Below are 26408 nucleotides of genomic sequence, written 5' to 3' on the forward strand. Positions count from 1 at the left end.
ATTCTGGCTGAGTGAACCCAGAATGTGGTGGTCAACAGGTTGCACTCTACCTGGAGGTCGAATACTGAACGGGTTTATACTATTATCTGTTCTGTTTAACATCTCAGTGAATGAAGGAAGTGCTGTAGTGCACACTTATGAAATATGCAGATAGCAGTGAATTGGGGTCAGCAGTTGATATGACCATGGGCAACACTATCATCCAGAAGGACCTAGAAAAGCTATAAGAACAGGCAACCAGTAATCTCATGAAATTCAATAAGAACAGATGCAAAAGTCTGGTAAGAAAAAGTCCCTTGTGGTGCTACAGCTCGAGGACTGCCATGCTGGGGAGCTGCTGTGTGCAAAAGGCTCCAGTGCAGTGAGCTGAATGTCAGCCTGCATCTACACTTGTTGCAGACAAAGCCAGCAACCTCCTGGGCTGCATAAGAATCATGGCCAGCATCTGGAGGGAAGGGATTACCCCCTTTTACATGGTGCTCATTAAAACATACTGCATCCAGTTTTGGGCCATAGAACATGAGAGACTTAAAATGTGAGTGAAGCAAGGGGCCACTGGGACAGATGGTGATAAGAGAATTTGCCCCATGAAGAGAGGCTGAGGGATGGGGACTCCCTAAGCTCAGAGAAGAGATGGCTTTGGGAGTACCTAACAGCAGCCACAAAGTACCCATGGAGAGGTTATCAAGAAGATGGAGTTAGAATCTTCATCATGTGTGAGGACAGGAGGCAGCAGACATAAAGTACTACAAGAGAAGAGAAACTTTTTCGCCAAGAGGATAGTCATGTAGTGGAGCAGTTTGTGCTGTCTCCATTCTTGGAGATTTTCAAGACCAGACTAGATAAGGCCCTGAGTATCCTAACTCGATCCCGTAGCTATCCCTGCTCTGAGCAAGTTGTTGCCATACAGGTATCTTGTGGTTCCTTTCAACCTGTGATATCTCATGATTGAATTGTTTTCCTTTAAATCAGATCAGGACAAATGAAAAGCAGAGCAATAGTGAAAGGGCAAGAAATGTTGTAGCGACAATTTTTAATAGCACATACAATCTCATACAAGTCCTAAATTTGAAAACAGAAAGATGGATGAACTCATCTCTCCAGCAGAGATGATGTTTAGGATATATTTATGAACTAAAAAATCATTCAAGGTTTAAATTTTTACAAAAAAAATTGGTAAAAATCGTTATAGACCAGAGCACTCTGTTTACTATCTTGAATCAAGTGATGTTTTTCTGAGGCTGTCAGTATCAAAAGGTCATTCTTCTTGTCTTCCATTAAAAAAAAATTCTCATCAAACTTCTTTCAATATTTTTACATTTTTGTGTATGTTTTTGTTGTAGAAAATTTGAACTATCTAGTCAAGCCTTAATTATCAACATCCTTTTCATTTATAGAAGAGAAATAACTTTCACGGTGAGCTGTGCCATGCCCTGGTTTTAGTTGCTTTGCTAGTGCAGATTTGGGTCTTGAGTACATTCCTTGCCTGTGACATCAGACCACAGCAGCTTTTAAGGTGCTCTCTGATCCTTGGTAGTATGTGCTGTTTCAACTTACTGCTGTTTTGAAAACTGGGACCAATACATGGCTGGATAGATCATAGATTAGCTTGAATCCTGCAGTACTATTTCATATTCTGCCTGGCATAAGCCTGGGCAATGCTCTCAGCAGATGCTGTGTTAATTTAGCCTTTATTAGTGAATGTTAGTGTTCATCTGGCTGAATATCTTGTCTAAATACTTACCATATGCTGCTCTCTATGTAATAGAATGCAGTTGTTACCATGATGAATATTCCATCATTTGACTAGAAAAGTAGTGATTTTTTTTTAATGTTGAAAAGCCTCAAGGAATTCTGTTGTATAAAAGATAATGTTATTCAATGGTTTTGCTTATTCCTGGAATGTTACAGACCCTGTATTTCGTTGTTTTTTGATTTTTTTTTCTATTTTATTCCCGATAGAAAAAGATAGTAAAAAAGAAACAAACCAGCAATATCTGTACCCTCTGATAGACCTGTTAAACTTCAAATAAACAAAGAATATGTAACAATGGTTTACAGAATGGTATGGATGTTTATGAATATGGACAGATTTATACATAATGCATCTTTATAAATCTTTCATGTTGGGGACTGTGTAATATGATGGGGATTGAATTAATCCTTATACTTTATCTTAGTCGTAATACTTCTGCCATAATCACCACAGGTTCTCAGATTATTACCTAGTTTAGGTATTAAAGTTTAGATTTTGTGTTAATAAAAGTTTTTAACATTTAAAAAAATGTAACACCAAAAAAAAAGACTTGTGAGAACAGGAAGAAATATTTATTTGCTCAACTGATTTTCTGTATTGGATTGGATGGTCTGAAAATATTTGTACCTTACTGAATCCTCTGAAAAGGTGGCAGCTGCCACAGACAAACATCATAAATTGGATGTGAATAAACCACTTTATCTTCAAGTGTCCAAAAATGTCCAGATAGTTTGGTTCTTTGTAGACTAATCATATAATATGCTGGACTGTAATCTTTTCTAAGTAGTGGAATCTTTTCTAAATAGTGGAGTGGCAAGGTGAAGTTTTCATCTATGAGGACACCCAAATGTCACTTTAAAAAAATTGTGTGACATAAATTCTGGGTAATAACTAGAATGGGTAGCAATTCTTAGGGTGAATACTTGAAAGCAGATTTCTTAAAAAAGGACCACTTTTGTTAATGTAAAAACAAAATAGTATAGTGTTCTTTGTCTTTCACCCTCTCAATTTTTTTTTATTTTTCAATGGGAGGTGAAAAAGATAAAAGGTGCTTTCATATGCACTTGAAAATATAAGAACAAGGAGTAAAGATAGGGTGTTTTTGGAACAATTTTAAAAGATTTTTACCCATACTGCAAGCAGAAGTGCCTTAAAACATTATTTTTTTTTTTTTTTTAACAGAAGTACAAGGTGTGTAATTTTTAAATAACTGAACATCCTTTCATTTTCAATCAACCATACCTACCTTGCTCTTACAGTACTTAAACCTTAGACATGAAAGGCTGTTAGGGCACACACAGTCAAGAGTACAAGAAGTCCTGGTTTATGTAAGCTGAAAATAGTGCATCTCTGCAGAACAGTGCAAAGAAGACTTATTTCATGCTGTGCAGCTACACTAAAAAGGGAAAATATTCCTTCTGGAGGTGAGCAGAAATACCAACATATGCTGTGTGCCTTTTGAATTACTTGAAAAATCCTTTTGCTTCAAATGCAGCACCTTGTCTGAAGTCAATGGGCTTGCACTTACATATGAGTGAAGAACTTGCATATGACATTCCCTTGTCCCATACACCATTCTGCAAAGATCAGAGTCTCCTCTGATGTAAACGGTGGCTGATTTTCTGTGAAAATGTAAAGGGCAAACTTAGTATTGCTTTTCCTTCCCTCCTCTCTGCCCTTCCCCTCAACGATGAAAGAGTGCCTGAGGAACAGAGTTTGAAGGGCTGGAAAACAGAAAAGGGTGTCTAATTTGTCCCAGACTGAACTTCTTTTGACTCCAGTGTTCTGGACTGTGTCAGGAAGGGGAAATCATTTAATAATTAAAAAGTAAAAAAAATAATTAAAAAAACACTTTTGAAGTGTAATCTCTGAATAAACAGATATGTATCTTTGCTGTATCTTTGCTTTCACTACTTACAGTGTAAATTGATCTTCCTTTTCACTACTTGGATAAAAAAATTCCCACTTCATGCAAGGAATTATAAGACTTTTAAGAACAGAGGTACAACTGTATCAATATATGTATGAAGGCATGTGCATCCTTTCTCCTGTAAAAGTGAGGCTTTTACTATGTCTGAAGTTCTGTTGAATATAGTTCTGTATAATATCAAATCATAACATACTTCACTACAAGAAAAAATGAGAAATTAAAGTATTCAACTGCACTCATTCACTATTTGCAATGCTACATGGTTTTAATTTCAGTTTTCTTAACTAGAATGAAATGTAGCCCACAATAATACTATACAGTTTAAATTTCAGAGATACCTCTCGTCTAGTAAAAGATGTCCTTGCCCATGGCAGGGGGTTGGAACTAGATGATCTTTAAGGTCCCTTCCAACCCAAACCATTCTCTGATTCTGTGATATCATACTGACAGAACAAGGTCTCATTTAAAAACTACATTTTAATGTAAATAATCTTCTCTTACCTTGACATATATGCTCTGGTTTAATGGCACTGAATGTAAACATTGCAGAGTATTTTCTATAAAAATGAAGCCCTAACCAGTAAATGTTTGCTAGGCTTTAGATTGTCTGTTGTTTTCTGATAGAATTAGTAAGTATTGTAGATATCTTCCCAGCTCTTTTGTTACATGTAGCATGATACAAGGACATAAATAATTTAACTAGAATTAGTAATATATTTTCCAGGTAAATATGATATAGAAATGTTACCCATGGCCAGATTCACTATCTTTCTGGCATGTCAGATTTCTCTGGCAATTAAAGTTTTCAAAAAGTAGTCAATTTTTCTGTTATTGCCTTTAAAAGAAATCAGGGACCCAATGACAAAATAAATACAGGGGATGTGCACTCAGGGTAGGTGGAGGATGTTCCAGGAGCCAGCTTTGTAACTGTAAGCAGGATGCTGTCACTTGGGATGTATGGTTTTCATGCTCAAATTTGAATCTTGACACTGCTCTGTGCAGGCTCATTGCATCAAAGTAGTTTCAAGTAAATTGCTAACTCTAGGCCTACACTTACATGCAGATAATGATTAAGATGTGCATTGAATTGTACTCCCTGATAGGCTGTTTTCTGTCTTCAGTCTCTAGGCTCACAACTGTATCTATTCCTATTAGAGGATGTGTTGTCTCATGTAGTGAAACTCTTTGATACTGTATCAAGTGAGAGCAGTAAGGAGTGTACCTGTCAGCTACCCTGACCAAGGCTCTTATGAAGAAGTAAGTAACCTTTCTTTTAGGGAAAAGCTCCTCTGGTTGCCAATTCTGTTTCTGATAGTCAAGCAGAAATTTCTTACTGGAACCGGGAGACTCAATGAAAGGTTAATGAATGTAGAATTTTCCTGTGAAAAGTTTGGGTCCTGGGAAATTGGCAGTTTCTAAGAGAAGGTCACGATTTTGAAATGTCTCAGTAAATGCTCTTCATTGATACTTTTAGACATACTTCCCATTCTTATTTTGTAGCTGGTCCATGATAGCTTGCTCTTTAATGCATCTGAGATTTTTATACCTTTTTATTGCATTTAATTTTAAAAATGAATGCTTCTGGTCTACATTGAAGGCAGAGAGTATCAGGTGTTTTGAGACTACAGGCATTTGTTCTGCTGTTTAGATGGAGGAGAAGCAAGAAATAAGATTATATTTTTTTCCAAAAGTCAGAGATAAAAAGGAAGAAATAAAAAGTCTCCTTCATCAATTACAATTCATTTTTAAAATATAATTGTTTTTCAGGTCTGTCCAACATTTTTCTCTCTGTTCCACCTCTCATGTTTCTTTTTTTTGTGTTTCTTTTCTATATACTATTACCTGCTCACCATTTTACTTTTTTCACATGCCTCTACATGTGACACAAAGGGACTGAGTTCTGGTAGATGGGAACAAGCTTCAGGATCCACAGCTTATACTTATTTTTTGAAACTGTTTTCATCACTTGGCATAGCAGTGAAAGAAGCCTGTTTCTATGGTGTGTGATATGTATCCTCATCAACAGGAACGAAAGAGATTTATTTCTTTCATGGATTAGTGTGTCAGCTTCCTGGCATGCTAACTTGGGATTCCCTAGAGGCACTCAAAGAGAGGGTTTTTTTTGTTGTGTCTGTGTTTCTTTCATATAAAAGGTACCCTTTAAAGATAATATTATGTGGTAATACATAGATTTGTAAAATTTAACTTCACATTTTGAAAGAGCAGCAGATGGAACAAAACTAGGAGATGTTGAGAAACAGTGTTATTCAGGAAGTGAACAGAGAGCAATCTCACAGTGGAGGGCAGGTATCTGCAGTAGTAGCCAGTTTGAGACGTACTATATGCTCATCTAGAAAAAAGGTCATCAGGACGAGTCAGCATGGATTCACCAAGGGAAAATTATACTTGGCTGATCTGGTAGCCTTCTGTGATGACATGGCAGGATGGGTCAATGAGGGGAGAGCAGTGGATGTTATCTATGTCGCCTTCAGCAAGGCTTTTGACAGTGTCTCCCACAATATCCTTGTAGGTAAGCTCATGAAATGTGGGTTAGATGGGTAGACAGTGACATGGATCAAGAACTGCCTGAATGGCAAAGCTTAGGGTGTGGTAATCAGTGGAGTAGAATCCATTTGGAGGCCTGTAGTCAGTGGTATTCCCCAGGGATCAGTACTGGGTCCAGTCTTATTCAACTTGTTTGTCAATTACCGGAATGAAAGGGTAGAATGTACCCTCGGCAAGTTTGCTGATGATATGAAACTAGGGGGAGTTACTGATATACCTGAAACTGTTGCTGCCATTCAGTGGGACCTTGATAGGCTGGAGAATTGAGGTGCATTGGGAAGAGTGCGGCCAACAAGTAGAGAGGGTGATCCTCTGCCTCTACTCAGCCATACCTAGGTCACTCTGTGTCCAGTCCTGGGCTCCTCAGTGCAAGAAAGACAAGGAGCTACTGGAAAGGGTCTAGTGGAGGGCCACAAATACAACTGGGGGTCTGGAGTAGCTCTCTTATGAGGAGAGACTGTGGGAGCTGGGCCTGTTTAGTGTAGAGAAGAGAACACTAAATGGATCTCATTGATGTATATAAATACTTCAAAGGTGGGTGTCAAGAGGATGGTACCAGACTCTTTTCAGTGGTGCCCAGCGACAGGACAAAGAGCAATGGTCATAAACTAAAACACAAGAAGCTTCACCTCAACATGAGGAAGAACTTCTTTACATTGAGGGTGGCAGAGCACTGGAACAGCCTGCCTGGGGAGGCCTCTCTGGAGACATTCAAAACCCAACTGGACACACTTCTGTGTAACCCGCTCTAGGTGACCCTGCCTTGGCAGTGGGGTTGGACTAATGATCTCCCGAGGTCCCTTACAAGCCTAAGAATTCTGCAAATCTATGAAATGTCAAGGACACAATATTATCTAGCATCTAGCATTTTATTTCTTTCCTCAGCAGAACTAGTTTTTCTTACACTCTTAAAAAATAGCCAAACTTATTTCTGTAGAAATAATATCTGATTCAAGAATAAAGATCTGGGGAACAAAACCCTGGGCTTGGTGCTCTGCTTAGTGAGGGAAAAATTGATCCTTCTCCTGAACTTCTCTTCCATATTACTCACATACCTTACCATCAGAACATCAGGCCTGGTTATATGAGTATATTTAACTCAAAACAAGAATATTTGTTGCTTGCAGAATTCTTCTGTCACCAAGTTCAGTCACAGCATACTCTCCTGAGCTCAGGTAGATTCTTCACTTCTAGTGTACAGCTTGATAACTTTCTTCCTGTGAAAGCTTTGCTTTGTTCATCTCTCCAGAAGTGATAATTAAATGGAAAATATTCCTGCTCATGCTGATAAACTGTAAAATAACTTCTATTTTTATTACTTTTGTTATTTTATAAAATTTTCAGGCTTTAATTCCTCTAGTCTTGGATAATTGAGCAAAAATGACAACCCCTTTCCTTTTATGTTTAAAAAGGTGAACAAATTTAAGTTTGATTTATCACAATGCACTATTTGATATTTGTGGTCATTTTTTTTTCTTTTTTTTCCCCTCTAGAAATCATGTAGAGAGTACAGCTTTGAAAACAACTAAGTCTAAGAGGCTGTGGGCTGGAGTCACTGAAGTCAGTGTGGTACAAAGCTCCTGAAGACATCCATTCAGATGGACATGGTAGATTCAAACATGCCCAATTCCTAAATGACTAAGTTCCTTGCTGCTTGTTGAACCACTTGTCTTAAACAATTATTTCCCATGTATGTTATTAGAAATACAAACCTTGAAACTAAAGATAATTGTGGTAATGGTGTCTTGACCATGTTGCAAAAAACTTAATGATTCTTTGCAGTGAAAAATAAATATTCTATTCAAAACTGACATCCCTACACCAACCTGAGTTGCTGGATGCGTGTATGAGTCAGTTAAGGAAGCCCAGAAGAACTCGGGATGATTTGAAGTTACTGACTTTCAGCTTCCAGCACATTTATTTTTATCATTTGCTTTAGCAATGGCATTCATTGCATGAGAGAACAAGTTGGTCTGAATATGTGCAGGTGTCACAGAAGAGTTGTGATCTGGGTTTCTGTAAATCGGTGAAATCCCATTCAAAGCAAAGATGACATATAGTAAATAAAAGCAATTGTTAGCTGGACAAATCAGTTAAGTTAGCTGATCTGATTAAATGTCATTTTTTTATGGATGATTCCAAAGGCTGATACTGCACTAAACAGAGGTGTGTGTTTATAAGGATAAAGAACATCTTCAGAATGCTCATTTCTATTACTCATCTATAAATGAGGAAATGTTAGAAGGAAAGTGAATATTATTTTCTCCTGGTTTATTTTAGATCTCTGGTGGAGTAAATGAATATTAATTTGAAATAAATTAAAAAAAAAATTCTTGCCTGATGCAGACAATCTCTTTTTTCAGCATAATAAAGAGAGTTCAACTGCAGTGACATGCAGCACTTGATCTAGAGGAACTACTAATACACCCAGGAGGTTTTCTGTATGCAGAGGCAGTACTGTATTTCAGCTTCATACCTAGACACAGTGGAAATAGATAGCATATTCAATTACACTTATAAAGGAAAAGGATGCAGAGCTGAAGCTCTGCTTCCTGTCATCCACATGAACAAAAGTTGAATTTGTCCTTTATGAATGACAAAGAACCTTATTCTCCTATTTACTCCTTGTAGTCTAGATCCTTACCTTGTATAGTTTTTGGAAAACAACTACATGCATTCCTAGTTTTGTGAAGCTATTCATAGGAGGAGGGTCTGTGGCTTTTAACCAGGGTAATTTTTTTTGGTAGTTCTTTTAGTCTGGTGTTTGAGCTTCCTTCATGGATTCTTCCTGGCATTTCAAAATGATACTTTTATATGTTTCAGCTGGGAAAACAGTGGTCAGTTCAAATTGTTATTTCCACTTTGGTATGACAGCCTGGTGTTCTGGGAGTAGAGTTAAACATCTGCATCTAGACATTTGTTGAAAAAAATTTGCATAGTTCAATTTACATCCTAGAAACACCCAACAACGTTATGCTGAAAATGGGGACAAATAATTAAATAACTCACAAAAGAAAAAGAAAATTACATGAATGTCTTTGTGTTGATATACTGAATGAATGAGAGTTGCATCTCACTTGATTAACTTATATTCGTGTAAATGAGAAGCAGGTGTCTGTTTAGAATTGTTTTTACTTTAAGCTTATAGTGTTACTGGCATGCATGACAGAACATATTTTAATTAAGCTATCCACAGAATTTAATTTAAAAACTGTCTTTGAACAGATAATAACCATCCAAAATAAAAAAAGAATAATTCTGGGAACACTACAAAAAAAAACAATATAGAAAGGAAAAAATTTAAGTCAATCGTAATTCTGGAGCTTAAGCAGATATAAACTGGAATATGCCCATATGAATTCTGAGGAAGAAGTGACCTATCATGAAAATACCACAATGTAATTAGCAGCTGTAGTGACAAACCCATGAGGTTAGACAAACAAGGCAACCAGATGGTGCTCACAGTTCTGCATATTCAATCAACACTTTTTATATTGTATCATAAACTTTATTCTCTGTTGTGAAGGACCACACGATTTAGCCTTGACAAGCTTATGTGTTAATATGCATTATCAGGAACTACTGTTGAATCTCATGCAGTCATTAAACAAAATGACAGTATCACATACCTACTAAATGTAAAGTGCAAATGTTGAACCATCACTAACAAAAAGGAAGTTCTTTCTTTTCATTTTCATTAACTGTGGAAAACCAATAGACATTGTTGAACAGTGGCCTAAATCTCTGCCGTACCCAACTGTAATATGGTCTGTGAATGTGAAGGGTCTGTTGGTGCAGAATTCAAAGGTTTGCTTTCTTTCATCAGCTCAGGATCTCAGGAAATTTTAACTTTAAAAGCAGCTAATGTTTACTATTCTCTCTTGCTCTTTATTATGCATTTTCCATCCTTCCATCACTGTTCCTTCTGTAATAATGGTACTTTGAAATGCTTCACTATGTCACCAGCTGTGCTATGTTCAGTCTGGAATAACATTTTTTGTTTGTTTAACACAATTTAATTCAAATAGATATATTTAGTAATTATAGTCTGTATATAGAAAATACCATAATGTTTCATTTTAAAATTCTCTATCATTACTTTTTTTGCAGACATTATATGTCAAGCATGCTTCTAGCTCTAAAAAGCAGAAGCATTGGGTACAGCCTCAAGTGAACCCTGCTTACAATAATCTTAGGCTAGACCGGGCCTCTTATTATAGCTATTTCTGAACAGTGAACAAGGAGCTGCTGGTTTCTTTTGTACTTGAGTAAGGGCTATGAAAGCCACTGCTTATTTTCATAAACATAAAAAAAAGACGTGTAAATGTATAAGCATGCATATGTAAACACTGAGTTCAAAAGGTCCATTGATGAAGTGAAACTCATATGGCTATTGATTAATCTTTAAAGATGGCATATGGGTACAAGTATCAGAGATATCTGCATGTGAGATTAAAATATCCAATATCCACAGTGCTTCCTTTTGTATCAAATGTAAGTACAAGCATACTTTTAGAGTGTATAAATCTGAGTAACTGCAAAAACTTCTTGCCTGGAGTGCCAATGACTCATTTTGTCATGCTTAAGGTGCAATTAATAGTCCAGGATATTGAAAGAAGAAATGCAATGGAGTCACTAAGCATATAGACATGTGATTGAGGGTCATCCATTTGATAAATCCTTCTAAAGAGCTTTGGAAAACACTATAGAAACAATTTCAAAGACATTTAAACTGTTGAGAAATAACAGAGTTGAATTTCTCTCTGGCTACCAAAAATAAAGACAAGGATTGAATGGTCAGCTTTCACAATGGAGGGATTTTACCAGTAAAATGACAGATGGATCTAAAATGAGGTCTGTATCATGTAATAATCTTGATATCATAAATTGCATAATTTCAGGTAAGATTACATAATTTCTCAATAAAGCAAATTGCTCAAGGTATAGGCACTTGCAAAACAGTCCCAAAAAGCTCAACAGAATAAATGAGAAATTTCAGTTGAAATTTAAAAATGGCAAGTGCCCAGGAGGTTGAGTTGAACAAGACCTTGGAGTCACTGTGGGTAACTGTCTGAGGACATCCACTTGGTGTGTAGCAGCCATCAAAAAAGCACATGAGAATTATCTGGAAATAATGGAATATGAAACAGAGGATATTATTTTGATGCTGTGAATTCATAATGAAGCTTAAATGCTGAATAAATTGTTGGACATCATTTCTCAAAAGAGATGCTGTAGAACTGTGAGGTACAGAGATTTTTAAGAAGTACGATCAGAAATACAGAGAAATTTCAAACATCAAGCAAGCTGGAGTGACTAAGACAGCTTTCAAAGGGGATGCATACAGAAAGAGCACAGCACAAGTCTATATCATTTCGTACCACGTGAAGAAAATCTGTAGGGAATTATTAATTTATCTGCTTGTAGCACAGGATCTTGGAGTAGAAAATTTAGAAAGTAACGCAGCACTTTTTCAGACAACGAAGAGATGAAAGTCTTCTGTTAAGTAATTTCCCAGCTCATATGGGCCAAAATTATAAAAAAGGAAATAAATACAAGTGTCAACCATGAGGATGGCTCGAAGAATACCTGAACTGTGATTGCCATAACTTGGATGGGAGAGGGAAAATATAGAAGAATCCCAGTACATCTCCTGTTTATAGTACTGTTTTAGGAAAAACTTCTTCTGTTACTCACTTAGTGGGACACAAGGTTAGGGTTTAGTCTAGGGGCTAAGATTGGTGCTATTTACATAGATGGGTCATTAAGGTTATCAAAATCAAATCTCTTTTCCTGAAGTTCCTCAGTAAACTTCAACTCCACTCTGTAAAAAAATGTGTAAATACTTGGGGGGTTTAAACGCACACTTATTTCTTTCTTAAGAGTAAACATATTGTGATGTCAGGACTAGAAGAGAGATTCTGTTATATTTTCTTGCAGGAAGCAGCATTTTATGGGGCAATAGGTGTGATTCTAACACAGCTCCTCTAACTTGTCATTACCTAGCCTTACTCTGAAAGAACAGTTCCATCAATTGGTTCAGTCTTGCTGTGTCCTTGAACAATCCCTTTAAAAATATTAAATTTTCTCAGAGAAGGGAATTTAGCATACACAGTGATAGAAAATCCATAAAATTGGGGTTTTTTTGGTTGTTTTTTGTTTGTTTGTTTCTTTCTTTTCAATCCCTAGGTATTACTGTAATGGTCAAGAATTAAATTAACATGCCAATTAAATAGCTTTTTCAGGCTTATCCAAAATTTTTGGTGAGTTTTGTGATTGAAATTATTTGTGTGTACAGCTACATATTCTCAGTAAGTTAACTATTTTGTGGGCACAGGTTCCTGAATAGTGTACCCACAAATACTTACTTCATCTTTAAGAAGTGAATTTGCAAAACTGTCTCACAAGTCTAGCAACATTTGGCCCCATATTCTTCCATCTCCAGGATGACTAAAGGGGAATGGAATTTCAAACGAGCTTCATACTTTTTTGTATGCTCTCAGATTAGACTGAGACTACAGAAACTCATATTGAATTGCTTTTACACCATCAGGTTAATATCTGAGTTGAGTTTCTGAAACTTGATGGATTATTGTAAAACAAATTCAGACAAGGAATAGCCATCTCAATTAAAAAATTGAAAGTATTCCTCTCTCTTGAGATTCCAGTCTGTTTTATCATGCCCTGTTAACATCGTTTTGTAGAACATCAGGCCAGAGTAATCAACAGGCTTGGTGACAATCCATCCCATGGTCCTGGGTCAATGACTAACACACCCATCTTTTTAAATTTATCACATATCTACTTTACATGCACAAGTCAGGCATTTAAATATCTTTCCTTTTCACCTTTACATTTTTTAATTAAAATTTCATTGGCCAAGGGGAGGAGAGAGAGGGCTCCATCACTTTTAATCTTAATAATTCGATACTTACACGTAGAGGAGGGACAGCCATGGATAGGATGTCTTAGCCTCTGACTCATTTCCATGAATATGTCACTCAAATAACAAGTTACTGGAGCATTTGAACATGGTGACCTTTGAGATTTAAGTGTATGAATTGTGAGCTATTTGTACACGCAGGCAAACTATCACTGGAATTACACTACTCAATAAAGTTTAATTTAGCTTAAGGATAAATCAAAGCTCTTAGAGGATAGGTCAGAGGTTTGCAGACAAATGTAGAAGGGCTCTTAATAAGCAGTTCTGGAGACTAGAAATGCATTAGTTCCCTTTCTTATCCAGTCTTAGCCCATGATGTCCTGCCATGATTGTCCTAATTTATGAGATATCATCAAACAGGAGAGCAATCTTTTTTATTTTCATAATGTTTTTGTGTTTCTATAACAAAAACCTCAAAGGTGTGCAAGCAAGCACCTAAAATAATCTGTGCTCTGTGGGGCACACTCAGTACAAGAGAAATGCTCTGACTTAAAGGAAGGAAATGCATGTATTCTATGGCACTGCTTTCCAACATCTCATTCCCCAATCTATACTTACATCCAGGGTTGCCCCATCCCAGGTGCAGAATCCGGCTCTTTACCTTATTGAACTTCACAAGGTTGGTGATTGCCCAGTCCTCTAATTTGTTGAGGTCTCTCTGCAGGGCCTCCCTTTCTTCAGGGGAATCAACAGCTCCTCCCAGTTTTGTGTCATCTGCAAACTTGCTTAGTATCCCTTCCAGTCCTGCATCCCAGTCATTTATGAAGATGTTGAAGAGCACAGGACCTAAAATAGAGCCCTGTGGAACCCCACTAGTGACATATCACCGATCTGATATCACCTCATTCACTGTTACCCTCTGTGCTCCACCCATGAGCCAATTGCTCACCCACCACATGATGTGTTTAACCAGCTGTGTGCTGGACATTTTGTCCAGAAGGATCCTGTGAGAGACAGTATTGAAAGTTTTCTTGAAATCCAAAAAGGTTACATCAACTGGCTTTCCTTGATCAACTGGGTGGGTTACTTTGCCATGAAAGGAAATCAAGTTTGATAAGCAGGACTTCCTTTCATGAAGTTGTGCTGGCTGTGATCAATGACTGCATTGTCTTTCAGGTGTTTTTCAATACCTCCCAGAATAATCTTCTCCATAGCTTTATCAGGCACTGAAGTGAGACTGACAGGTCCGTAGTTTCCTGGGTCCTCCTTCTTGCCCTTCTTGAAAATCAGGACAAAGTTCATGAGCTTCCAGGCAGCTGGGACCTCTCCAGATTCCTAAAACTGCTCAAAAATCATTGAAAGAGGCTGTGCGATGACATAACCAGCTCTTGGAGGATTCTGGGATGAATCCCATCAGGCCCCACAGATTTGTAGAGATCCAGCTGGAGCAGCAGATCCTGCACAATTTCAGGGTCGACTGGGAGTTGATCATTTTCACAGTCATGGTCCTGGAGCTCAGGGCACTGAGACCCCCTCGGTCCATCGTCCAAATTGAAGACAGAAGCAAAGAATGCATTAAACACCCCTGTCTTGTCTCTGTCCCTGTTTGTGAGGTGATCATCCCCATCCTGTAATGGGCTGATGATATTTCTATACTGCCTATTGCCATTAATGTATTTGAAAAAACTCTTTTCATTGTTCTTCACATCTCTGGCAGCTTCAACTCCAGCTGGGCTTTGGCTGCACAAATTTTCTCCTTGCAGCAGTAAGCAGCATCTCTGAATTCTTCCCGTGTCACTGGACCTTGTTTCCCCTGGGCATACACCTTCCTTTTTGCCTTATTTCCAATGGAACATCCCTGCTCAGCCAAGCCAGCCTTCTGCATTGCCTGCTTGACTTCTGGCGTTTGAGAATTGCCAGTTCCTGTGCCCTTAGGAGGTGATGTTTGAAAAATGACCAGCACTGATGGATGCCAGCACCTGCAAAACCATTTTCCCAGGGGACCTTACTTGGTAATTCCCTGAGCAGCCTGTTGTCTGCTCTCCTCATGTCCAGAGTTGAGGTTTTGCTGGTACTTTTCTTCCTGTCAACAGTAATTTTAAACTGGATCCCCTCTTGGTCGCTGTAGTCAAGACAACCTCCAATCTCCACTTTGCTCATGAGATCCACTCTGTTGACGAGTGTTGCGACCCGCTCTAGGGAAGGGGAGGGTAACCCAGGTTCTTATTAATAAATCCCTTGGGGTGGATTAGAGTGAAACAACACTGTATAATTGGTGTTTTAAAACATACATATGTAGGGTTAATTTTAGAAGAATTTTGTTTCAAAGGTAAACAGGTATGTTGCCATTTTGGGTGTTATCATCTATATCTATCATCTATAGCAATATAGCAATCATTAGGATAACACTTAAAGAAATGCATAAGAGAGAGGAAGGGAAAGAAAGAACAGAGACAGAAAGATATGCATAGTCACCGCCCACGGGGTCCAGCGATGAACTTGGCAGTTGCAGCTTCCACACCCGTCAGCCAAAGTGATGGTCTTGATCCTCCAGGGTTGGGGGAGGGAAAACTCACACACTCAAAGAAGTTATGAGTTATTATATACTTCTAGAATGCCTTGTGCCTCCTCGGGGTGGGGAGCCCCACCACGGAATAGTGTTATGTCTCCTGGGCATGTGCAGAGTTCCTGTGAGGGGCATGGTAAAAAGGTTTTTCCCACCTTTCAGGATTATCATGGGAATGGGCTTTGACAGGCCATTTCATGAATCTCCCAACATCTCTGACAGCTCAGGCGAGATGTGAAGAGTTCATATGAAGGGCATGGCAAACATGACTCTTCCCGTCCTTCCAGGGCTTGACCCCTTCAGCAGCACTGGTGGGGGGATGGGTCCAGCTGCCTCTTCCTGGCCTGCAAAAATCCCCTGTTGATCCTAGAATGCATAAGTCATTAACCATTTCAGTCTCTGATAACGAGCAGTGGATCAAGGAGGGCACCTTTCCGAGTTGGCTTCCTTAGGACCTATTCCAGAAAGTTGTTATCCAGGTTTTTTAGGAATCTTACGGCCTGGGTTGTACCAGCTGTGTGATGCTCCCAGCTGATTTCTGGTAAGTTGAAGTCCCCATAAGGGCAAGGGCAGTTCATTTGGAAGTGTACCTTATTTCCTTCAAGAATAATTTGTTGGCATCACTGTCCTGTCTGGGAGGTCTATAGCAGACTCCCATGACCAGATCCACATTATTAGATTGTCCCTTGATTCTTACCCAGAGGCACTCAATCGTGCCATTGCCAGCTCTAAGCTCCACACATTCTAACCCTTCTTTAAATACAGTTCCTCTTCTGCTCTGCCTATCCCTCTTGAAGAGCCTGTATCTGTCCAACAGGGCACTCCAGTCACAGGTGTCATCCCACCAGGTTTCACCTATGCCAGTGATATCAAATCTCTGGGACTGGGCCAAAGCTTCCAGCTCCTCTTCTTTGTTCCTCATGCTGCATGCATTAAGTAAAAAATATGAGATTTTTTGACTTGTCCAGTTTAGTTACTGTCGTTGTCTCAATTTCAGAAGAGAAATAAAAAAAGTCAAGTCAGTAATACTCCAAGAATAATCCGTTGGCATCACTGTCCTGTCTGGGAGATCTATAGCAGACTCCCACAATCAGATCCACATTATTAGGCTTGATCCGCATATTGGACTTGATCATGTTGCTCCATGATCAGGATGGATCTTAGAGGAGGACAAATTTGTCTTTTCATTTGGACAAACTATGACTCTAGCAGAGGGCATTTACTAGGTTGCTGTTACTTGCAGGCAAACAGTCCAGGTGTAAAGCTAGTAAAAGGTGGTGCTGCAGGAGTTCTACTGTTTGCCCTATTCCAGAAATCAGTGAGGTATCAAACTCTGAATGTGGACTATATTTTGAGACTTACAGAGAGGCATATCTAACACCCACAACTAAAGCAGTATTTAGTAGTTTTCTAGTTTGCTTTTTCTAGCTCTTTTATTGTTTCTGTTCAGTTTTCCAAAGAGATGAACCTGAATTTTCCTTTAGATTCATCCGAATGTAATCTTGCCATTCACTTAGCTGACTACTGCTAAATTCTTTATTGATTACTTGTTAATTTGATGTGCTTCTTTCTGTTGTTTATAGCAAAACCTAGTTATTACTTAGATTTATCCAGTGCTACTTTTAGTTTAACATCCCTTGGATAAACCTATCTCACTGGAGTTGTCAAGTGCAACTGAACATGGTGCTGGTACAGAATCTTCACTGACAATCAGTTGAAGTTTTGACTAATGCTTTTATTATAAAATTGAAGTACGGGAGAAGCTGTAGTATCAAATTTAAATTTGAGAATTATTATAGATTTAGTATAAACTCTACAGACAAAACCACATCTGCCTGGGCTGATGTTTGATTTCTTTTAGAACAAAGAATCAGTACACCATAATTAGTTTTCAATCCTTTGTTTACAAGTAGAACAAGTTTGTTTAAATAAGTCTTACAAGAATTCTTATATTAAGCATTTATTACATTTGTGAAGGACTAGTGATCTGATAAAGTATAGACTGAAGCCAACCAAGTAGAAGAACTTGCATAAAACTAGTAGGAAAGAGAATCAGTTCCCCCTACAAAGAGTGTACCAAAATTATAAATGTGGAATAAATTTTATTTTCTCTTTCAAAATGACATTTCAACATTTAATATATTCACATTATGCCTAAACACAAAACCAAGACTGTAGAATTTCTAGAAGGGCTTGTGCTATCCTTGTTCTGATCTCACAGTTCCTTTGAGGAAAAGACCTACTTAGAAATTGTGCAATGGACATGGAAAAAAAAAAGTATTTTTAACAGTTTAGAAATAGATCAAATGCCTCGCTCCATGCAACTGACTGTTCTCACTTTCCAAGTGATTGAAAGTCCGCCCACATGTCTCTTGGAAAAAGGTGACATTGTTAAATCACAAAAAATTCATGTTTTGAGCTGTAGGCTGTATAGACAATTTGACAGTGCCCAGACCTTATTTTTACACCTACAGTGACTTGGAAGTTTCAAAATTAAGTGCTGTTGTTGAGGTATGTACTTCTACACTTCTGTTTTGTACTTGTGCCATTATTGCGACTTTTTGTAAAATATCTGTTGCATGTTGACTAGCAGGCTCTCTCCCTCTCTCTCTCTCTCTCTCCCTCTCTCTCTCTTTATTTCTAACCACTCCCTCAGCATTAAGTGTAGCAAACAAAATACTTGATCTTCTTGCTGTCACTGGGCTAAAAAGAGAATTGCTAACTGAATTCATAAATAACAAGCAGTCCCCAGTTTGCAGCTTTGCCATTGCTGTGTAATTGCAATGAGAATGCAGACCCAAATTATGGGACATGAATTGTAGTCTTTAATGAGATGGGATAATGGGTGGTAATCGGGTTAGGAGTGAAATGGCTTTAAGAGATTTTGCAAATTAGAAACTTTGAACTCTCCTGTGTGAAGCTGCTCACTGCAACTGTGCTTAATAGCACATTTGGTGCCTTTAAGGTCCTGCTATTAACCTTTGATGCTATTACTGACATGGTCCTTCATCTCATTGACCTTTTCAAGTAGGAAACTGGAAGTGTAATTTCAAAACTGTCTTTTCATTGTCCAGTAGGCCGTAAGTATGGGTACTATCCCTCCAGGTCTTACACTTTCAGCATGTTATTCTAGCTGCTTAACCTATCTAACACAGGTTGAACTTCAGGTTCTCATAGACCATTTCTAGTTTAGATGTGACATACACACTCCTATCCTCTGTCATTCTGGGATAGTGTCCTTATTCCTCACTTATGATAAAATGTTTAACTGAAGAACTGATTGTCTGTTCTTGCAGAATTATTCCACTTCTATTCCCCTAGAACCCTGCAAAGCAAAATTGGTATGCTCAAATGATAACATTTCCTCTTTTTAATGCCCTTATATTTATGTGACCTCTATCATCTACTGTATGAAACTGCTCTGGCATCATTAACTTCAATAGGCATATATGCATGGACACATGCCAATATTTTGGGAACTCCCAGTCTGCAGAGCATAAGCCAGGTCTTGCTGAATCCCAGCCTTATATCCAGGCTTTTTTGTATTCTTTAGAGGTAGCACGTATTTGTGCAGGTTTTTATAATAAATATGTACATAGACAGTACTAATGTTTTGCCCAGCTGAGCCAGATCCTCCAACTGTGCAGGAAAGGTCAGTGTCATGTACCCTACTGTGGCAAAGGCAATTCTGGAAGAACTGCCTCGAGGATAAGGCACTTATATATAAGTACATAACTAAACCCAAGGATTAGAAGGTGAAACTGAAATATTACTCTTATTATTACTACTTTTTTCCACTGGCCAAACTGATTTTAGTGTACATATTGTAGGGATATCCTTAGTACTTTGAAAGATTGTATGGCCACTATCTAACTAGCAAAAGCATTTTCAACATTAAAAAAATCCGTTAAATGAGATGCTGATTTATTTTTGCTGCTAGTCTTGTACTATAATAGATGTGTGCAGAAAATAGGTGTCAAGAAGTTCGCATTTGGCAAATTGATCTACAGTTGCTCAGGCAGAGGCAAGCCTAAGGCTCATATGGCATTATGCAGGTTTAGTAGCAAGTGTATGTCAATAGCCTTGTATGTCAATAGCTCAGCTGTGTTCAATTTTCTTGTGGGATGAAAGTAAGAGGCAGCCCTTTAGCATGCCCTGTTGGAAGGAGTAGAGAGGGTTCTCTGAAGCAGGAGAGAGTTGTGTGCAGGGGACTTTCAGCGTAGTCTTTGGGAGCAGAACAAAACTGTTAGTGTGGTCTCCACAAATGCTGTCTACAACAGGAGATTTCTAATTATTTATTACCTTTTCAACCTTATCTCCTCCATTTCTTTTCTAGTCCATGTGAAAATTGAAAATTCAGTTCACTCTATGCATTTCCTTTACACCATTTACACCTTGCCTTTTTCAGTGCTCAGTAGGTGAGCTATTGAAGGACAGTAATTTAGCAAAATATACTTCTTGCTGCTGTATAGATCATATCTTTCAAAACAAATGCCTCTGCAAGACCATTACACATGTATGTTCATAGTTCCTTTTTCCTGTACTAATACATCTTATTGTTAGCCAACTAAAAATAAAACAAAAAATAGGACTATAGGCTATACCCTCAATATCTAAAGGGCAAAGAATCACACACTGCAGGAAATAAATAGCTGAGTAAAAAAACTGGAAGTAGTTTAAGTGTAAATATTTTCTGTAGAAGATCAAACACAGACATGTGGGTTTTGATATTAAATGTGCTTTTCGATGTGCTTTTCATGAAGTTTAGTGCTGTGTCTACAATGATATAAAATTCTTCAGCTTGAGTAATCTAACCTCTAAAGTATCTGCTTACAGTGAGTTATGCTGAAATATTGATGGACAGAGAGAAAGTAGTGAGGTTTAATTGACATATCTATCTGTTGGATACACAGATAGATAAAATATGAAGAAGCACAATAATCTCTTGTTATGTAGCTTGATGTTATTGCCACCCTTAGGAGTAATTGAAATACACTGTCTGGCAGTGTCTTTACAGTTGTCTTGAGTACTGCAGTGTTTTCTGGGGAATGAGAGTATGGGTTTGATTAACATTGCAAATATCAGTCTCTCCATGTAAATAGACTTTGTGGTAGCATTGCAAAAAAAGATGAGAAAGTATAAAACTATGATTTGGAGGTTCATTTTCTGGCTCTGTTATTGGTTTTCTTAAAAGTAAATAATCTAATCTCTCCACTTTGCTTGTTTTCCAGGAAGAGAAGCGAGCAGTAGAAGTTCTTCTTCCATCTTGCAAAGACACTATGACACATCTCAGAATCACAAAGTCTTCTGGGAATACTGCTTGGATTGTTGATGTCCCAATAAAATCTGGGTTTTTTCAACATATTTCATAGTATGATCCCTATATCCACCTAGGCCTTGCAGGGACAGTATAATGCAAATAGAGATGGCTCCAGGAGATGAATTGGAGTTGCACAAGGTTTTGTAGGAATGCCACAGGCTAACGTAGAAACCAGAAACTGTATTTTCTCTGGCACTAGTTTCTTTATAGGCATAATTTTCTAAATTATTAATGCAATTTTTCATCCTCTCCTTCTGCATTTTGGGGGCTTCTCTAACACCTTCTATATACATTTCTTTTGCAGTGTAGAATGTATTTTAAAGGATGATGATGATCAGCAAAAAGGCAGCAACAACTAGACCAAAAAATCTGAGGTCAGTTAAAAAAAATCATACATACAGTGTTGTAGTCATGGGCACCTTTAGATGAAGTGAATGGATATATGCATGTCTTCACCTGAAAATGCCTACTGCACAATTAAGTTTAGTTTCCTAGTAACAGCTGCCCATGCCTCTTTCAGCAGTGATGTGCACTGAACTTCTAAAGGGCAGACTTCAGCAAGCTGAATAAAAAGCAGCAGAAAAGGGCAAAGTAAAAAAATTAGAAAAAAATGCTGCAGGCTATTTTATCGTGTTTTTTATTTGGGTTTTGGGGTTTTTGTAGATTTGTTTTGGTTTTGGGGGGATTTTTTTGTTGTTGTTTTTGTTATTGTTTTGGTTTTGCTTTTTGTTTGTTTTTTTTTTTAAAGGAGACTTGTGTGCCTTCTAAGCATTGAAGAGCGAGTGAGGAGGACAAGAATTCATTAGAGCCAATAATATTTGCTAAAATAGCAGATCATGCTTGAACACAACAGGTTTGACTGGAACACGGACTGCAGCTCAGAAAGAAACTACAGAGACACAATGAAAATCAAAGAGAAAAATCTGAAGAACAAAACTAGACACAAATAGTTCTGATACTCTCTAGTAGCAGTGTTTTACATGTTTTATAGTACTGTTATGTATGTATCTGGTTAAATGGTAATGTCTTTAACACATGAAAATCTTTGGGCTGCTGTAATTTCCCTCCAGTACAACCCCTCATCCAATGCCTAACCTAATTAAGGTATGAACTACAAGCAGACTTTGACTAGATATGGCCCAAGTCACAGAGGTAAGATATTTCTGTCGTTCCTGTAGGAAATCCTGCATTTCTCACCACTCTCCTGTGCCTTCAGTGAGTAGCTATATGATATCCCTGCAGCTCTCAATTGTGAGAGAGGTATAAACTGCCTCCCCAGCAGGGCTTTGTGATGGACTGAATGTTATTAATGTCTTAAATGTCAGAATCATAGAAAGACTTTTGTTAAAGTACAAGGAAGCAACTGCCTGTCTGTGACCACTGAAGCCTGACTGGAATTTGGACTGTGAAGGGGGACTTGAGATAAGACTATTGTCTAATCATCTCAAGTCTGGGGAGAAGTAAACAAGGCTCAGGAAAGAAGAATGTATCTGTGTTAAGAATCAGCCCTAGTTGGGCTTGAGGGGGTGGTGGAGGAGAAGGGTGTGTGATGGTGAAATCTCTCCACACTAAACAGGAGTAAACCCCCTCCCACTCTGGGAAGACCACGTATGCATGGGACATTCATGTGAGAGGCAGCTGAGAAGGGGTCATAAACCATCAAAGACCCCCAAAGCGGCCCTAGAACTCATTCCTGAGGCCTTCTACCACTGGAGGACTGCATGTGATCAAAGTGAGTCAACAAATCCAGAGCCTGTCGCAAGAGACTGCAAAGATTCCCCCCCATGCTCAGGGGAGGTGCCTGGGCATCTCCTGAGAGTATATTAATCCACTGGACTCTATGTTTTGGGGGACCCTCACCACCAAGAAGACTGGACCCACGGGACAATGCCGGGTTACATGGAATGGTGATACTTTTTCTATTTTAATCTCCATCTGTCAGTCTCTTTCTTCTCTCCTCCTCCCCCTTCCTTTTTCCTATTTCTTTCTCTCTCTCTTTTTCTTTCTCACATTTACCTTTAAATAAAACCCGTACTATTGACTTTGGCATTTGGTCTCGTTTGTACCTTAATTTGGGCAGAGGCATTTCTAATAATTTTCATAAGAGGCTTGGGGTGATGCTTTTGTGATGGACGCATTACGAAAATAAATATCCAGTGATAAATGCTGAGGCCTCCCTAAAATTGCCTGGTGCTCTCACAATTAATCACAGATGTAGATGTGTAGAAAGTGCCTGTGGTTGGGAGTTTGCATGTTTGTAGAATCTAAATGAAATACTTCAGACTCCAACAACCTTGCGCTTCCTCTTGGAAATGCTTGTTAAATGCTGGCCATGTTTTGCAGCACATCCAGGTTGATCACAGGTCAGATTGCATTAAGGTTTGGAAGCTACGTGCTCATTTAGTCTGCTGATTTTTAATGCCACAGATATCTTGAAGAGTTCTCTAGAGCACTGGAAATACTTGGCCCATAACTGTGAATTAGAAAGTGAAGCTTCTGACCTCTTTTTTTTCTATGTTTATAACAGAGAGAAAGACCATACTTAGACTTAGAAAACAACAGTTTTCTGATAAATTTGTATGCATCAGCCTGGGTGGGAACTTTTCCTGCACTTGTGCGGAAAAGTTGAATAGCGATTGGATAGATATCTTTATTAAACATTTTTCTGTCTAAATTTCTTAACTGAACAGTTAATCAATTGCCAACTTAAATACTGCTTTAAGCATATAAGGCTATGCTTTATCTGTCACTGAAATTCACATTTGCATTTGAATTATTTTGCTTTTCATAAAACATAAAGTCTGATGGAAAGTCATGTCTTATTGACTAAATGTGCTAATTATTTTGTACCTTGCTTATCTATCATCAGCTAGTATAACAGGGGAATTACTCTTTCAAAATGCAAACAGTTAGGACACAGAAAAGCATAGGTACTTTTTTTAAAATTTCCAGGAGAAGAATGTGTTTGTTACCTGTAACAGTGGTAAAACTGGCATGAGTCAAATTAATCTTAGACTCAAAAAGCCTCAAAGAAATTTACGATATAGTACAACAATAGTTATGGAAAATTAAAGCTATGAAAAACAAACATATTTTTAATGGAACTCTTCAGTTTTGCTTTCTTTGACTGGACACCTATAATATTGAGTTATGTGATATGTTTAGTAGAGAAAGTGATTTAAACAGAGGAAGGATATTTCATCAATAGGTGAATTAAAATCTATTTGTGTGGTGTGCAATTTTCCAAAGCCCATCTAGAAAAGGCATTTCGCACTCAACAACTTGATTTTTTTTCCCTAGCTTTAGAAGTCACCTACAACAGAGTATAACAGCACTTGGATAAGTATAACAGAAGAAGACTAAATTGATGCCTCCAATTCAACATTGGTTAAATTTCAAATCACTAGTGAGGTGATTTATTTTGGCTGAGTAAATGCAAAAGCTGTTGAACCTGAGTTGTTAAAATCATAGAACTGTAGAATTGGATTTTTAAAATTTTTATTTCCAGCTCATACATAGTATTAAAATATATCTTTTAGTAACGTATATAATTTCATCAGCTTAAGTTTGAAATCTAATAGGATTGCAGCAGGCATAATGCCCCAAAGGGCTACCTCCCACACAGAATATCACTAACAACACCAGGATTTACAAGGGAGAGGGGAAGGACAGATTCTGCCCGACAATAATCTGTCTATCCACATAATTTTATAGTGAAGGGTGGTGAGACAGATGCGTGTCTGAGCCAAAGGAGAATAGCATAATAATTAATTCATTCTCAAAGACTCTAATGTTTCAAAACTCCTGAACTGTAGAAAGAATAGACTATACCAAATCAAAACAACCTGAGGAAAAACGCTTTCCAAACTTTGAGGATGTCTGATATTCTGCATTCAGAAAATAATGTATTTTACTAAAAATTGAAAGACTGACTTGTACTTGTGACTCGTGTTACAAACCTCAAAAGATGACTTTTTAGCATTCCTGGACTATAAGAAATCAGGCGTCAACCCTTCTGTGCAAAATAATTAATACCTCAACACTGGGTAGCTCAAAACTTAAGAACTAGTTAATGTCAAAGAACTGTCCACACTCAGGGAATGTCTGTGACTGTATGATATAGAAGTCAAAGGAATAGTTGTCTAGGGGCTTTCATGGATCTGTTGTTTAAGATAACTTTATACAGATTTGGGAGACTCGTTGAAAATATTTTGGTCAGAGAGTTTTATGCTTTGAGACTGGTCATCGGTATTCTTCATTGTAATGTATGAATTCATGTCTCCAACTGGCAAAACTTTTCAAAATCACCTGTGTAATTGGGTCACAGCACCTATTATTACCAATTAACTACTTACTTGTACTGCAAATAAGTTTTATTTTGTCATGCACTTCATCTCTGCGAAACGAATTATTCAGGCATACGCTGAAAAGTTTTAAAATAATGGTCAAGAGAAGACTTTTCTATTTTAGAGCATTGTTGCCTCCTATGTATATGAGAAAAGTACTAAAAAATAAAACAGCAGCTCCCAAATCTACAAGAATTACAAGTATGTTCTGGCTTGGCTCTAACAGACCAATCAGGCCTTTGTGTCTGCTCTAGGTACTTCAGCCCAAGGGCACCTTAAATTTAAACCACACTGTGGAGTAGTTTATGCAAACGCAAACTGAGACTTCAGATCTTTTTAATGGATCACATAGGGATTTTTTATATTCTCATCAATATTTTAAATGCTATGTATTAATTTTAGGAAATTATTTCAATTTTTTTTTCTGAAGGCAAGTATGCTTCTAAAATAATGTAACATGACTTTCTCTTGGCTTTGTTTTTTCGTATGCATATATTTTTTCCTAATCTTCCCTTTGCCTGCAGTTCTTAGTTGTGTGTTTACTGTGATCAAGCCATTTCAACTTCAGCATGCCTGATCTGACCATGTGTAAAAAGGTCATGCTAGTGAGAAAACATGATTAGAACACATGATAGTTCTCTGAGTGTAAATCTTCCTGATACTAATGGGAGAGGCAACTCAATGGAACATGACAAAGCAAGTAAAAAGAGCTGAAAAACAACCTGTTGGACCATACTCTATGAATATTCAGTTCAAGCTCTGTTCAAGATTAAATAGTTACAGGCAGTAGGTGGAGTAGAATTTTAAGTGTCAGGCACCCTAATTTTTAATTCTTCTTAGATTGTACAATTCCATTCCATTGATGAAAGCTCTGTTAGGGAACATTATTTGGTTGGTAAAAATAAGTACTTAAAACCAAGGTGTATTAGATTTTGATTGTGCTTTTAACTTTAATTTTAACTTCAATACTGCCTCCTTGTCCACTGAGTGCAGTGAATGACACAAAATTGGCAAAATATGTAATCATATAAATTGCTTGTGC

Source organism: Pseudopipra pipra, chromosome 4 (genome assembly GCF_036250125.1).
Source record: "Pseudopipra pipra isolate bDixPip1 chromosome 4, bDixPip1.hap1, whole genome shotgun sequence".
NCBI classification, from domain to species: Eukaryota; Metazoa; Chordata; class Aves; order Passeriformes; family Pipridae; genus Pseudopipra; species Pseudopipra pipra.